Source organism: Delphinapterus leucas, chromosome 19 (genome assembly GCF_059928025.1).
Source record: "Delphinapterus leucas isolate spDelLeu-1000000601 "Yukka" chromosome 19, BTC_Dleu_Yukka2, whole genome shotgun sequence".
NCBI lineage: Eukaryota > Metazoa > Chordata > Mammalia > Artiodactyla > Monodontidae > Delphinapterus > Delphinapterus leucas.
In genome coordinates, this window is record NC_143147.1 from 6809112 (window position 1) to 6825723 (window position 16612).

The window sequence follows — 16612 nt, forward strand, 5'->3', positions numbered from 1 at the left end:
CGCGGGCCTCTCACTGTTGTGGCCTCTCCCGCTGCAGAGCACAGGCTCCAGACGCGCAGGCCCAGCGGCCATGGCTCACGGGCCCAGCCACTCCGCGGCATGTGGGATCTTCCCAGACCAGGGCACGAACCCGTGTCCCCTGCATCAGCAGGCGGACTCTCAACCACTGCGCCACCAGGGAAGCCCCTGTTTACTACTCTTATTACCAGTTTTCAAACTTTATTTCTTTAGCCATGGAGCATGGAGCCCCTTGAAATGGAACGCGGAACTTGCCCATGTGAAGTCCCCGGAGGGGGGAAGGGATGGTTCCCCAGCCGCCTGCCCCACCCCATGGTCTGCAGTGGCCCTGAAGCACTGTTTGAAAACCACTGATTGACTCTAACCCTTGCATTAGAATTTGTTAATAGAATGAAATATTTGATATATACGGAAAAACTTCAGTGGCGTGTGTGTACAGCATAGGTGCAGCCTTCCTGCTGAATGTTCGAGGTGCTGGTGTTTCTGCTGTGTCAGCCTCCCAGATGCTGGGATCCAGGGGAGGGGACCACAAGTAGGTGTTGCCCCGTTGTTGGGCCCAGCCCCCTCTGCAGACTTCCTCTCCATGCAGAGGCTCGCCTCTCAAGAGGAAGGTCTCCCTGCCCAGATGTGTGCAGGAGTCTTCCAGTTCCAGATGGACCTTAAGGCAGCTGCTGGGGGCAAGTCTGGTATGAGATGCGACCCGTTAAGGTAGTGCTGTTGAGGAGAAAGGACTCCATGTGGAGACCTGGAGACAGACCTGAAGGCTTGTGTGTTTAGGCTGACAGAGCCAGCGTGTGAGCAGGGCCCCCGAGAACCAGGAGGGCTGATCTGAGGACGGGCTGGGCTGGGGGTGGGGCGGCTGGCTAGGTCAGTGGTTCCCAGACTGTTTGTTTTTGGGCCCCTTTATGCTTTTGATTACTGAGGTCTTCAAAGGGCTTTTGTTTATGTCGGTTATATCCAATGGTATTTACTGTATGAGAAATTAAAACGAGACATTTAAAAAATTTTATTAATTCATTAAAAAATAAAATAAACTTGTTACATGTTCACATAAATAACAGGTATATTCTGAAAAATAACTTTTCCAAAACAAAAAAAGTTTTGTTTAGAAGAGTCGCATCATTTTACCCTTGCGCATCTCTGTACCATCTATCTTAATGGAAGACAGCTGGATTCTCATATCTTTTGCACATGATCTGTTGTGATATCCTGTCGTGTATCCTCTGGAAAAGCCTATATGCTAGTGAAAGAATGAGTGCAAAAAAGGGCAAATGATGACTTAGCATTTTTGTAAAAATAGTTTTGGCTCATGGACCCCTTAAAAGGGTCTCAGGGCCCCCTTAAAAGGGCCATCCCTTTGAGGACCACTGGTCTGGCTCAAGCTGGGCCATTTGCTTGAAGGCCCCGAATGCCTCATGGGAGTGGCAGTGAGGACGTCTGTCAGGACGGGCAGAGCCCCAGGCGGTGCTCAGAGTGCTGGGGTGGGTAGAGGATGGAGCGGGGGGCATAAGCAGCCACCCTTGCCTGCTGCTGCCAAGGGCTCTCCGTGGAATAAATAAAGTGTGGGTAAGGCACACGGCATGTGGTGGGGACTCGACGTGACACACAGGGAATGTTTATTCTGAGGCTTGGAGAAGTTGTTTTGCTGTCACATCTCCCCACTGGGCTCTGCAGCTCTCAGGAGGGAGGGGTGGAGATGACCGGAGGTTTTAGGATGGAGCCTGCAGTGCTGGGGCTGGTGCCACTGTGAAGTGTGGCGTGAGAGGTGGCTGAGGACTGCGGAGCAGGGCAGGCAGTCCTCCTCGGGCTCTGCCGCTGGTTTGCTCGGCAGCCAGAAGGCAAGGTGACCTCACTCTTTTCCCCTAGTGCTGCTTGACACATTCCGAGACCCTGGAGGCACAGGGTTGGGGCTTGGGTGGGAAGTCAGGGTGGAGAGGGAGATTAGGACTCCTCGCTCTTGGAGGGACGGTCAGTCGGTCAGTCGAGTCCTGCGCCCTTGAAGCATGTTGGCGGGAAGGGGATTCATGAGAGTCTCGGAGGCCCCCAGAGGTCTCAGGTGACACAATAGGGATTTTTAAATTCTATTTTGGGGGAAGAAGCTTGGATCAACCCTCAGGATTTTCCTTGGAGGAGGAAAATTACCTCTTCTCTTTGGGGTTAAAGTGCTCCTTAGCCGGGTCCTGCCCCTTGGATTTGGTAGCTGGCAGGAATTTAGTTGTCTTTCTTTAAAAAAAATTTTTGGCTGCACCTCACGACATGTGGGATCTTAGTTCCCCAACCAGGGATTGAACCCGCACCCCCTGCAGTGGAAGCACTGGAGGCGTGGAGTCTTAACCACTGGACACTCAGGGAAGTCCCGGAATTTAAGCGTCTTTAATGTTAGATGAGAAGATATCCCCATAGACTTAGACTTAGACCTTTTAGACCTCTGTTAAAGAAAATATTTCTTTGCCCCTTCTTGTGCACTGGTTACCCCGCCCTGTCCAGCCCGTGTGTGGCCGGCACGTGGAGGCTTCCATCTTGAGCTTGATCTGAGCAGTTGGGGCTGCTGCCCCCCAGTCTGCTTTCAGGGAGCCTCTCAGGACTCCCTTGCAGCACCCCATTCAACCCTTTTCCCTTTGCAGCTTTTGAAAAGCTAATTGTTCAGACTTCACGTGACATGTGGTGTTTACCTCTTTGGTCTCTCCTAAAGGAGTTTTAACAACAGTCACCAAACTTGGATATGAATGTTCACAGCCACCAAAAGGGGGAAACAACCCCAGTGTCATCAATAAACAGATGTGGTCCATCCACACAATGGAATATTACTTGGCCATGAAAAGGAGTGTGGTACAACCAACAACTACAGCATGGATGACCCTCGAAAACATTCGCTCAGTGGGAGAAGCCAGACACAAAAGACCATGTGTCATCTGATTCCATTCGTGTGAAGCGTCCAGACTAGGCAAATCTGTAGAGACGTAAAGCAGATTAGTGGTTGCTGGGGACTGGAGCGGGGAGTGTGTGGGGAATGATAGCTAAAGTATACAGGGCTTCTTTTTGGGATAGATTTGATTATGGTGGTGGATGCACTACAAACCATTGACTTGTACACTTTTAAATGGGTGAGTTGTATGGTATGTGAATTATATCTCAAAAAAGTAAGTTATTACAAAAAAAACACCAAAACAGTCATTACCCGCACGCCCCCCCCCGTTTTTGGTTTGTGCTTGTAATTCACATTTTTTTAAAAAAATTTATTTATTTTTGGTTGCGTTGGGTTTTCGTTGCTGCCTGTGGGCTTTCTCTAGTTGTGGTGAGCAGGGGCTACTCTTTGTTGCAGTGCGCAGGCTTCTCATTGCAGCAGCTTCTCTTGCTGTGGAGCACGGGCTCTAGGTGCGCGGGCTCAGTAGGTGTGACTCGCAGGCTCAGTAGTTGTGGCGTACGGGCTTCATTGCTCCGTGGCATGTGGGATCTTCCCAGACCAGGGCTTGAACCCGTGTCCCCTGCATTGGCAGGTGGATTTTTTTTTTTAATATTTTATTTATTTGGTTGCTCCGGGTCTTAGCTGCAGCAGGCAGGCTCCTTAGTTGTGGCATGCAAACTCTTAGTTGCAGCATGCACGTGGGATCTAGTTCCCTGACCAGGGATCAAACCCTGGGCCCCCTGCACTGGGAGTGTGGAGTCTTATACACTGCGCCACCAGGGAAGTCCCGGCAGGTGGATTCTTAACCACTGCACCACCAGGGAAGTCCCTGTAATTCACATTTTGCCAAACCTTTATTTGACATCTTTGTTTCCTGTCTTTTTGTCATTTTTGATTTGACATCTGCTACCCATGAGTAGCTAACACCTCAGATTCTACCTCCGTCCTGCGCTCTGTCCTGGTTACCCCAGTCCCCCAGGAGCATGCTGGACGGGCATGGTGTTGGCCTCGCCCTCTCACACCCACGTGTGCGTGTCTGTGCACGCACAGCTTGGGGCTCAGCCGTGGTCAAGTGCGTGGCAGCTGTGTGGCAGCAGCGTGGACGTGTTCTGTGCTGAAAGCAACTGGCCATCAGATAACTTTATTTGGAGTTCGGTTCATTGTTTCACCAAGTATTTATTGTCTTTGTCTCCACCCAGTGCTACTTCTGATTTGGCTGAAGGGTGGGACTTTATCTCGAGGTTTAGAGCTCTGGAGGAGGGGGCCCCCAAAGACACTGGGCCTTATGGTATTTTGGGGGTGTGCCCTCTCCCCTTGGAACCCCGCGCCGTAGCATGCTGCCGGGTGGGCGGCACGAGGCAGTGGGTGAGGCTTGGCGGCCTCTGGAGGGAAGTGTGGGCCTCTGCACATGCCAGCCGGCCTCCCTGTCGCATGTCCCCTGACCTCCATTTCTGAGGTTGCCTTTGCTGGCTCCTCACAGAGGTCTCTCCCAGATCCCTCCTCTGTGCTCCCTGGTGCTGAGTTCCTTACCCTTAGCTCCAGCTTTTGTGTCTTTGTCTCATTGTGGGTATTCTCAGTGGCTTTGTTGTCTTGGCATCCTGACATTTGACAGCAAAGATGGGTAAACTGCATTTCTTATAAGTTTCTTTCTTCTGGGCCACATGTCCTTGTGTAATTAGTAGGTTCCCTACTCATTCCCCAAAGTATCCCAGTTTGGATGATAAATGTACAGGGTTACTCTACATTTGAGGCTCTACTTTCTCTGGGTGGAGGTGGGAGCCTGTGCTCACACTTACGTCTTTCATCCACAGGTAGGAAAGACTCCTCCTTCTGGAGAAGAGCCCCATGGTCTCTGTCCACTCCCCAAATGCCTTCACAGCCCGTAGTGCCTGGCCAAGCTGGGTGGGCGGCTCCATGAAGGGTGGTTTGTGAAGGTTCATCCTCTAGTGAACTCCTTACGGGGACCATGCATTGGCACTACACACAGGCCCCAGACCTCAGCTGCAGGGATGTCTAGGGGAGGCCCTGAGTGATGTGCTGGTCAGGACTAGACCCCCAAGGAGAGTCACCCACTTGGGAACGTGCATCCTGCTGGGATGGCACCAGCCTTTACTTTTGGGAGTGGCTCACTGATGGGCGGTGTCGAGAGGTTAAAGGCAAGATATGGGGCCAGGTGGCCTTGACTCACACCTGCTTAGACACTGTGGTTTCCTTGTATGTGAAATGGAAGAGTGGCACAGGGTACACGACGTGAAGTGCCTGGAGCAGTGACCCGCCTCGTAAGCCGTGAGCGTTGGCTGTGGTGACAGTGGGGACAGCTGTGACTAACAGAGCAAACCGATGGGCATTTCAAGCAGACTTCCCACGTGCTCACTCAGAGGGAACGTGTTTCTTCAGGGCCACATACCTGATGCTTTTCTTTCTCGGAAGCTGGGCTTCACCCTAGGCCCTGATGGCATTGAGTTGCATACGGTGGCTGCCCCACGATTGTGCGTATCTTTGCAGCGGCTGACGGTCCTCTCCTGACTTTCAGAGGCAGATGACAGGCCCTGGGCGCTCGTGCCGGCAGGTGGTGCCCACATGGAGGAATGTAGTTTGGGTCTAGAACTGAATGTGTGTAAAGCAATAGGACAGTATTCTCCAGGGCTTGATTGAGACACCTTGGACAAGGCTTAGAGACGAGTTCCAACACAGTTTGGTCCACGTGGCATTGGGAGAAGCCTGGTGTGGCCTCTTGAGGGATCTGCAGTGATGGCTGACGCTGGTTGGCCCTGACGGGTTTGTTCTAAAAGAGAAGCCCCACGTTCCTGGGGTCTTGGCCCTACTGGCCTGTAGAGGTGTGTGCTAACCCAGGTGTGGGTCAGGCAGGTGGGCACAAGCTCCACTGACAGGTCTCCCTCTGCGGCGTGCTTGGATGAAGTGGTCTTTGGGTGGCCAGGACACAGCGAGGTTTTGGCGGGGGTAAGGCCTCAGACTGACTTGGACATGTGCTCACATTTCCTTTTACTGACTTAACATCTACACATCCCAGAAGAGACAGGCAACCTTGGAATCTCCCATGATTTACAAGCTTGTAAAGATGGCCAGACGGCTGCTACCCAGGCATCATTTCTCCTTTTGGAATTGAAATGCAGAAAATATTATACATCCTGTTTGCTATGAGTGTGGAAGCGTTTCCACAGAAACTCTTTTGTGGAAAAGGTCAAGGAACCAACCTCAAAACCACAGAAGATATATTAGCTGCAATTTACACACCTTCTGCCCATAGATCTTTCAGTGAATCCTCTACCAAAGGGCCATTTGCCCTCACCTCATGCTTGAGTGCAGCTCCTCAACCCCCCACATCGGGCCCAGAGAAATCTTTGCCCCAGGAATCTCCCTGAAGCTGGGATACTGGCCCCCATAGGTATGGATCCTTCTTCAAGGCTGCTTGGAGATTGTTCTTCTTGAAGAACTTTCATGGGGATGGTCATTGTGCTTGGAGGTTATATGTTCAGGCTTGTGTGCGGGAGCCTGTGTGGGGTTTGCATGCTTTGCCCCTCCCCTCAGAGTCAGGATTCCTGGGGTCCATCTGGACTGGCCTTGAATACTCTACAGTCTTTCCCTTCACACTTAGGGTTCATTCCCCTGAGCACTGCTGGCCTCTACACACCAGCTGTGTGCATGGGCCTGAGTAGATGCTGGGATTTATGTCCCTGACTCTCAGGCATTGATTGTTCAGTGACTCAGTGTGTGTTTGTGTCTGATGTCATTTAAAAATTTTTTAATGGCAAGGATATATATATTTTCCTTTTATTGTAGATGTTGAAACTGAGACTCACAGCCATAGTGTCTTGTTCTGGGCTACACAATGATGAAGTCAAGGAACCAGAACTTGAACTTGGGCCTCCTGGCTCCCAGGCCGGGGTCTTTATACTAACTACCCAGAACTGTTAGGTCATGTTGGTGGAGAGTGCAGTACAGGGGTTCCCTAACCTCATCTTCTGCCGGGAATGATCAAGGCTGTATCAGAAGGCGTGCATGCATGGGCAGTCAAACATCTTCCCTTCCTTTTAAAAAATAATATCTAGGGGCTTCCCTGGTGGTGCAGCGGTTAAGAATCTGCCTGCCAATGCAGGAGACATGGGTTTGAGCCCTGGTCCGGGAAGATCCCACATGCTGCTGAGCAACTGAGCCCATGCACCACAACTATTGAGCCTGTGCTCTAGAGCCCGCGAGCCACAACTTACTGAAGCCTGTGCACCCTAGAGCCGGTGCTCTGCAACAAGAGACGCTACCACCATGAGAAGACGGTGCACTGCAACAAAGAGTAGCCCCCGCTCGCTGCAACTAGAGAAAGCCCGCGCACAGCAACGAAGACCCAACGCAGCCAAAAATAACTAAAATAAATAAATAAATTAATTAAAACAAAAAATCTGGTAAGTGCTATATAGTAGCATTAGTTTACAAAAAATGATGTTAAGTAAACAAACAAAAACCCCCAAGAGTTGTTCATGATCCCAACAGTGAACACAATAGCTGTTTTCTTGTTGACTCCCAATCTTACTCAGTCCTGCTGTATTTTTAAATCATAGGCCACATTTTCACATCCTGCCTTGGTTCCCTGAAGGAGACATCCCTGGTCCCCTTCACTAGACTGAATGCCCCTTGGGGACTATATGTGTTTCATGTTTTTATCTCTGATACCTTGAGTGATTGCAGCTTCAGAGCAGCTTGTGGGGAAATTCTGCTGAACACTTCCAGAGGGCTCTGGTCACCCAGGAGGCAGAGAGAAGCCCCCAGCTCTGGGTGGGGAGCATTGACTTGATGGGAGTCCTGTGGGTTCGTACTCTAGAGGGTTTCTTGACTTCCTCATAGTTATCTATAATTAATTAATTATAACTGATTGCTGTGTAATATTTTAGAGAGTTGATAGATCAGCATTCATTTAGCCGTTGACTTGTTGGACAGCAAGTTGCTCCCAAGTCGTGAGTGGAGCTGTTTGTTGCTCTGTGTTATTTCTTTAGGCTCCGTTTCTGGCTGGTGGGATTCCTGGGGGCAGGAGCATGGAAATACCATGGTTCTTGCCACGTGTGGCCGCGTGGCTGCTCCCCGAGAGTGCTGGCTTCCCTGTGGTGTTTCTGCCTTTTGTCGAGGCCAGCGTGGCGCACACGGTGTTGGTTGGGGATTGGATTCAGGAAAGGGAGAAAGACGGTTGGAGGTCAGCCTGTCTGCGTGCTCCTCAGTGTGCTGGTTTGTCCCTCAGTGTCGGGGGCTGACCGGTTCCTCCCGGTGACCGGGCTCTGAGTGTGGAAGGCAGAGGTGTGGCCCGGGCTCACCCAGCCTTGGCCGGGAGCCCTCACAGCAGCACCCGGAGAACAAGCAGGGAGCAGTTGGGTGACGCATCAGTGTGTCCACTGACTCATCCCAGTCACTCGGCCCTGCTTTGTACTGGGCACCTCGCTGGGCGAAGGTGTGGAAACGGCAGAGATGGAGATGGCGCGGGGCTGGGAGATGGGTCTTAGGGGCGAGCAGACCGTTGCCAGCAGGATGTGGTGAAGAGCCCTCCACGCAGAGAACTGCTGTGCAAAGCCCAGAGGCCTGAGGTGGTTTTCTTTCCGCGGGGAGGTGTAAGTGTAAGAGCAGCTCAGCAGGAGGAGCCCCAGGAAGTTCTCAGTAAGCATCTGGCTTTGGGTTGGTTACTGTACTTGAAGGGGGTGTGCGTTTTAAAAATATATATATATTTATTTATTTATTAATTATTTGGCTGCATCGGGTCTTAGTTGTGGCAGGCAGGATCTTCGTTGCAGCATGCGGGGATTCTCTTTAGTTGTGCTGCGTGGGCTCAGTAGTTGCGTTGTGTGAGCTCAGTAGTTGCAGTGCTGAGGCTCTCTAGTTGTGGCATGTGGGCTCTAGAGTGCACGGGCTTAGCTGTCCCGCGGCATGTGGGATCTTAGTTCCCTGACCAGGGGTCAGACCTGTGTCCCCTGCATTGGAAGGCGGATTCTTAACCACTGGACCACCAGGGAAGACCCAGGTGTGGGATTTTTTCTTTTTTAATTTAATATTTATTTATTTATTTAGGTTGCATTGGGTCTTAGTTGCGGCAGGCGGGCTCCTTAGTTGTGGTTCGCTGGCTCCTTGGTTGCGGCACATGGGCTCCTTAGTTGCGGCTCAGCAGCTCCTTATTGTGGCATGTGAACTCTTAGTTGTGGCATGCATGTGGGATCTAGTTCCCTGACCAGGGACTGAACCCATGCCCCCTGCATTGGGAGAGCGGAGTCTTATCCACTGGACTACCAGGGAAGTCCCCTGGGCATGGGATTTTGAGGGGACCTGCACAGGGGACAGGGAATTACCCTAGTCCGTGGAGTAGAGGTGTTTGTGTCGGGGGGTCAGCTTTGGAAGTGAGGGGCCCCAGTCTGTAGAGCACCTTTAGGATGATGGGGTGTTGGGGGTCGGAACGTGGTGCCCACATTTCTGCAGGGATAGTTTTGGGTGCTCCCTCTGTGGTGCCATACTGTGTGACGTGTCTGACTGCCTTTCTCAATGCCCTGTGCACTCTGAGGGCGGGTGAATCTGAGGGGACAGAAAAGTGAGCTTCACCACCTGGCAGAAATCTGTCACTGATGTCTGCTCTCTTTGAGCCTCAGATGGGCACGGTGAAACTGAGAGCCGAGCATGTAATGTTCTGGACGTCTTGGAGCTGGTTGTGATCGGGCAGCTGTGTGCAGAGGCCTGGATGTGTCTGGGAGGCATCTGTGTGGCAGCTTGACCACGCTGTGTAAAGCCAGCCAGGGTGTTTGCTCCTTCACCTGCCTGCAGCCCGCCCACTTGGCCTGAGTCGAGACATCAGGCTGTCCTTGATGCAACGCAGATCTGCCTGAGGAGGGTGGAGATGGGGAAAGGGGCTGAAGAATCTCGCCATGGTCAAGTCCACAGGCCTCAGAGAAGGTGTATGTCTGTGTGCCTGTGGCCTCAGGAGAAGCTGGTGGAAAGGCCAGCTCATGCAGCACAGCTGAGGGCCATGCAGGGCCGCCTTGCCTGGGCATGACCCCTCTGGACTGCAGAGGCTTTTGTGGCTGGAGCCTCTGTGCTCTGGGGCTGCGATGGGTCCCCTTCCAGGGGTAAACGCTCGTATGTGGGTGCAGGGAGTATTCTGAAGTAACAGGTTTTTTTTGTTTGTTTGAATTTTATTATATTTATTTTTTATACAGCAGGTTCTTACTAGTTATCTGTTTTATACATATTAACATATATATGTCAATCCCAGTCTCCAGTTCATCCCCCCCCCACACACTTTCCTCCCTTGGTGTCCATACATTTGTTCTCTGCAGCTGTGTCTCAATTTCTGCCTTGCAAAATGGTTCATCTGTACCATTTTTCTAGATTCCCCAAATATGTGTTATATACGGTATTTGTTTCTCTCTTTCAGACTTACTTCACTCTGTATGACAGTCTCTAGGTCCATCCACGTCTCTACGAATGACCCAATTTCATTCCTTTTTATGGCTAATATTCCACTGTATACATGTACCACATCTTCTTTATCCATTCGTCTGTTGATGGGCATTTAGGTTGCTTCCATGACCTGGCTACTGTAAATAGTGCTACAGTGAACATTGGGGTGCATGTGTCTTTTTGAATTACGATTTTCTCTGTATATATGCCCAGTAGTGGGATTGCTGGGTCATATGGTAATTCTATTTTTAATTTTTTAAGGAACCTCCATACTGTTCTCCATAGTGACTGTATCAATTTACATTCCCACCAACAGTGCAAGAGGGTTCCCTTTTCTCTACATCCTCTCCAGCATTTGTTGTTTGTAGATTTTTTTTAAATACATATTTTTAAAATTTAGTTGTTTTATTTATCTATTTTTGGCTGCATTGGATCTTCATTGTGGTACATGGGCTTCTCATTGCAGTGGCTTCTCTTGTTGCAGAGCACGGGCTGTAGGCACACGGGCTTCAGTAGTTGTGGCACATGGGCTTCAGTAGTTGTGGCTCGTGGGCTCTAGAGCACAGGCTCAGTAGTTGTGGCGTACAGGCTTAGTTGCTCCGCGACATGTGGGATCTTCCCCGACCAGGGCTCGAACCTGTGTTCCCTGCATTGATTGGCAGGCGGATTCTTAACCACTGCGCCACCAGGGAAGCCCTGTAGACTGTTTTTAAATTAAACTTTTTATTTTGAGATAATTGTAGTTTTGCATGCAGTTGTAAGATACAATCCAGAGAGATCCTGTGTACTCTTTCCCCAGTTTTTCCCAGTGGTAACATCTTGTAAAATTACAGCACAATGTCACAGTCAGCAGGATCTCAACATCCCTGCAGTCAAGATGCAGGGTGCTTGCACCCCCGCAGGGTCCCTCACAACCACACGTCCTGCACCTCCTACCCCTGTTGCCTCCTTAACTCCTGGCAGCCGCAAATCTGTTCTCCATTTCTAGAAATTCCACATTTCAAGAATGTTATATCCGTGGAATCATACATCATGTAACCTTTCAAGGATTGACTTTTTTCACTCATCCTAATTCTCTGGAGATTCATCCAGGTTGTGTGCATCACCAGTTGTTTCCTTTTTATTGCTTACTAGTATTCCATGGTGTACACGGCTTAACCACTCATTCGCTGAAGGACATCTGCATTGCTTCCAGGGTTTTTTTTGGCCTTTACAGATAAAAATGCAGTAGCCACTCATGTACAGTTTTTGTGTGAGTGTAAGCTTTTATTTCTCTGTAATAAATGCCCAGGAATGCAGTTCCTGGATTATGTTGTAGTCGCATGTTTAGTGTTTAAAGAACCTGCTAAACTGTTTTTCAGAGTGGCTGTACCATTTTATATTCCCTCCAGCAACATACGAGTTTCTTCACATCCTTGTCAGCATTTGGTGTTGTCACCATTTTTTTTTTTTTTTTTGCGGTACGCAGGCCTCTCACTGTTGTGGCCTCTCCCGTCGCGGAGCGCAGGCTCTGGACGTGCAGGCTCAGCGGCCATGGCTCATGGGCCCAGCCACTCCGCGGCATGTGGGATCTTCTCGGACCGGGGCACGAACCCGTGCCCCCTGCATCGGCAGACGGACTCTCAACCACTGCGCCACCAGGGAAGCCCTGTTGTCACTATTTTTAATTTTAGTCATTCTGATAGGTGTGTAGTAGTATCTCATTTTTTTTAAAAAAATTTATTTTTGGCTGCGTTGGGTCTTTGTTGCTGCGCGTGGGCCTTCTCTAGTTGTGGCGAGCGGGGACTGCTCTTCGTTGAGGTGCGCAGGCAGAGCACGGGCTCTAGGCATGTGGGCTTCAGTAGTTGTGGCTCGTGAACTCTAGAGCGCAGGCTCAGTAGTTGTGGTGCACGGGCTTAGTTGCTCTGTGGCATTTTCCTGGACCAGGGCTTGAACCCGTGTCCCCTGCATTGGCAGGCGGATTCTTAACCACTGCACCACCAGGGAAGTCCCTCTCATGTGGTTTTAATTTGCATTTCCCTAATAGCTAATGATGTTGAACATCTTTTCATGTATTTATTTGCCATATGTATATCTTCTGTGAAATATCTTTTCATATGTCTTTTGCCCATGTCCTAAGTGGGTTGTTTGGTTTTTTTTATTATTGAGTTTTGAGAGGTCTTTATATATTCTAGATACTAATCCTTTGTTAGATATGTGGTTTGCAAATATTTTATCCCACTCTTTATTTTTTCACCCTCCTAGTAGGGCCTTTTGTAAAACAAATACTTTAAATTTTAATGTGGTCCAAATTGCCAATTTAAGTGTGTGCTCCATTTTGAGTTAATTTTTGTGTAGGATTGAGCTTTATTTATTTTTTGCCTATGGATGTCCAGTTGCTACAGTACCATTTGTTGAAAGACTGTCACTCCTCCCCTGAATTTTTTAGCACCTTCGTTTTTTTTTTTTGGTGGGGAGTGCCTCGCCGTGCAGCACGTGGGATCTCAGTTCCTCAACCAGGGATCAAACCTGTGCCCCCTGCAGTGGACGCATGGAGTATCTTTTTTAAAAAAAATATTTATTTTTTTATTTGGTTGCACCAGGTCTTAGTTGTGGCATGCAGGATCTAGTTCCCTGACCAGGGATCAAACCTGGGCCCCCTGCATTGGGAGTGCGGAGTCTTAACCACTGGACCACCAGGGAAGTCCCTTTTAGCACCTTTGTTCAAAGTTAAATTGGGCACATTTGTGTGGGTCTGTTTCTGGGTTTTCCAGTCTGTTCCATTAATCTATGTGTCTAACTTTCCATTAATACCACAGCTTTGATTACTGTGGATATATAATAAATCTTATAATCAGGTAGATGGATTCCTCCCTCTGTCTTCTTCTTTTTAATTAAAAATAGTTCCTTTGCCTTTCCATATAAATTTTAGAATAATCTTGTCTATATCTGCAAAAAAGTCTTCGTGAGCTTTTGTTAGTAATTGAATTAAGCTTATATTTCAGTTTGGGGACAATTGAGTTTAGAATCTTCCAGTCTATGAACACAATATGTCTCTCCCATTTATTTATGTCTTCTTTGATTTTTCATCAGCATTGTGTAGTTTTCAGCATGCAGTTCCTGTACATGTTTTGTTAGATTTACATCTAAGTATTTCTCTTTTTTTAACAATTGCAAGTGGTATTTTATTTTTAATTTTGGTGTCCACATATTCATTACTAATACATAGAAATACAGTTGATTTTCATATACCGATCTTATATACTATAACCTGTTGAACTCACTAGTTCTAGGAGTTCTTTTTTAAAAACAGATTCCTTGTGATTTTCTACATAAGACAGTTGTGTCATCTGTAAATACTTTATTTCTTCTTCCCAAGCTGTGTCTTTTATTTCCTTTATTTGCCTTATTGCACTGGCTAGATATTCTAGCACTATGTTGAATAAGAGTTCTAAGAATGGACAACATTGCCTAGTTTCTGATCTTAGAGGGGAAGCATTTAGTCTTTCACCATTATGTATAATGTCAGCTCTAGGTTTTTTGTAGATGCTCTTTGTCAGTTGAGGAAGTTCTTTTCTATTTCTACTTTTCTGAGGGGTTTTGTGGTTGTTCTTGTTTTTTAAATGAATGGGTGTTGAATTTTGTCAGATGCTTTTTCTGCATTAATTGACGTGACCACAGAATTTTTCTTCTTCAGCCTGTTATTATGGTGGATAACACTGATTGATTTTTAAATAGTAAACCAGCCTTGCATCCCTGGAATAAACCCCACTTGGTCATGGTGTATAATGCTTTAAATATATTGCGGACTTCTATTTGCTAATTCTTTGTTGATTTTTGCATCTATATTCATGAGGGATATTGGTCCATAGTTGTTCTTTTTTGTCCCCTTTTTTGGTATCGTGTCTGATTGTGATATCTAGTTAATACTGTCTTCATAAAATGAATTGGGAAGTGTTTCTTACTTTGTCTTTTTCTAGAAAAGACTGTGTAGAATTGGTGTTAATTCTTCTTTAGACATTTGGTAGAATTCTCCAATGAAACCCTCTGAGCCTGGAGATTTCTTTTTTGGGGAATTTTTAAATTACATACTTAGTTTCTTTAATAGTTATAGGGTCATTCAGATTGTCTATGTTTTTTGAGAAGTTGGTCCGTTTCTTCTAAGTTGTCAAGTTAAAGTTTGTAGAATTGTTTGTAATAGTCCTTCGTTATCTTTTTTTTTTTTTAAATAAATTTATTTATTTATTTTTGGCTGCATTGGGTCTTCATTGATACACGAGGGCTTTCTCTAGTTGGGGCAAGTGGGTGCTACTCTTCGTTGTGGTGTGTGGGCTTCTCACTGCGGTGGCTTCTCTTGTTGCAGAGCACGGGCTCTAGGCACATGGGCTTCAGTAGTTGTGGCACATGGGCTCAGTAGTTGTGGCTTATGGGTTCTCGAGCGCAGGCTCAGTAGTAGTGGCACATGGGCTTAGTTGCTCTGTGGTATCTTCCTGGACCAGGGCTCGAACCCATGTCCCCTGCATTGGCAGGCGGGTTCTTAACCACTGTGCCACCAGGGAAACCCCTCTTTGATTTTTATTTCTCTTCCTGCTTGATCTTTTTGGGTTTTTTTAGAATTTCTTTTTTTTTTTTACGATAAATTTCAAGATGTAGATTTTTTTTTAGTGGCTGCTCTAGGAGTTTCATTGTATATACATAACTTACCACGGTCTGTTGGTGGTGTCATTTTACCAGTTCAAGTAAAGGGAGTACCTCCCTTTACCTCCTTTTACCATTCCCTATGTAAGTGTCTTAAATATTTCCTCTACATGATTCAGAACCACATTAGATAGTGTTACAATTTTTGTTTTGTTCATCAAGCATAATCTAGAAAACTCAAGGAAAGCCTGGTTACAGGTAGTTTTGCTTACTGTGTTTCCTGCTTCCTTTATGATGATCCAGGTTTCCTTCTTTTATCATTTCCTTTCTGTTGAGAGAACTTCCTGTAACCATTTTGTAAATGTAGGTCTACTAACTATTTCTCTTAGTTTTCCTTCATCTGAGAATGTCTTGATTTCCCTTTTGTTCCTGAAAGATATTTTTATTGGTTACAGGATTCTGGGTTGACAGTTGTTTTCTTTTAGCACCTGAAAAGTACTGTGCTACTTCCCTCTGGCCTTTGTGGTTAAGACCTGAAAAGTATTGTGCTACTTCCCTCTGGCCTTCGTGGTTAAGCCCAAATCATTATATTTGGTTTCTCCTATCCAAAACCTGTTGTTTTTCTCTGGCTACTTTCAAGATTTTTTCTTGGGCTTTAGTTTTCAGAAATTTGTTTTAATGTGTCTTGGTGTGGATTTTTTTGGATTTATCCTTTGGAGTTCACTCAGCTTCTTGAATTTATAGGTTACCATTCTTGCCAAGTTTGGGAAGTTTTCAGTTATTCTCTCTCTGAGTATATTTGTACCCTACCCTTCTTTCCTTCCAGGACTCTGATGACACAAATGTTAGATCTTTTGTTATAGTCCCACAGGTCCCTGAGACTCTGTTCTTCTCTTATTTATTTTTTTCAGTCTGTTTTCTCTGTTACTTGATTGGGTAATTTCTGTGCTTTTGTATTCCAGCTCACTGATTCATTCCATGGTTCCCATCATTCTGCTGTTGAGCCCATCCGTTGAACTTTTAATTTCAGTCATTGTACTTTTCAGTTTCAGAATTTCCGTATGGCTCTTACAGCTTCTGTTTCTTTGCTCAGGCTATCTGTGTTTTTTGTTTATTCCAAGCATGTTCATAATTTCTTGTTGAACCATTTAGCATGGCTGTTTTAAATCTTCATCAGATAACTGTGACATGCCTGTCACCTCAGTGTTGGCATCTGTCTTCGTTCATTCAGTTTGCAACCTTCCTGGCTCTTGGTATCATGGTGATTTTTCAGTTGAAATCTGGACATTTTTGTGTCACATTAGGTGACTCCAGGTTGTGTTTGACCCTTCCTTCTCTTTCAGTCGGCTTTTTCTAACACTGCTGCAGCAGGGGAAGCAGGGCTGCTGCCTTTTACTTTTAGGTGGAGGTAGAAATCTGGCTCCTCACTTGGGCTCCATTGATACTTGAGGCAGGAGATCCCTTGTTACTGACGCAGGGTGTGGGGTTCAGCTTCCCAGGTGTCGTCCTCCGACGTTGTCCCAGGAGGGAGAGGGAGGAGACCTGTTACTGCTGGGTGGGGCTGAAAGTCCCAGCTCCCTGCAGTCCCCTGCCTGACTGCCTGACACCTCTCTGGTAGGGGTGCTGGGGCAC

General features: G+C 47.4%; 1 protein-coding gene across 19 annotated transcripts in view; it reads left to right on the plus strand.

The window, feature by feature from the left end:
* MPRIP (myosin phosphatase Rho interacting protein) overlaps positions 1-16612 on the plus strand; it is a 129000-nt gene that overhangs the window by 11920 nt on the left and 100468 nt on the right. Inside the window, exon 1 of one of the 19 annotated variants that reach the window (XM_089900167.1) lies at positions 741-8578. The exons of the other annotated variants lie outside the window; for them this stretch is intronic. The gene's annotated coding sequence lies outside the window, so the exon portion shown is untranslated. Of the gene's footprint in view, positions 1-740; positions 8579-16612 lie in introns of those variants that run through there. 19 annotated transcript variants of the gene reach the window in all.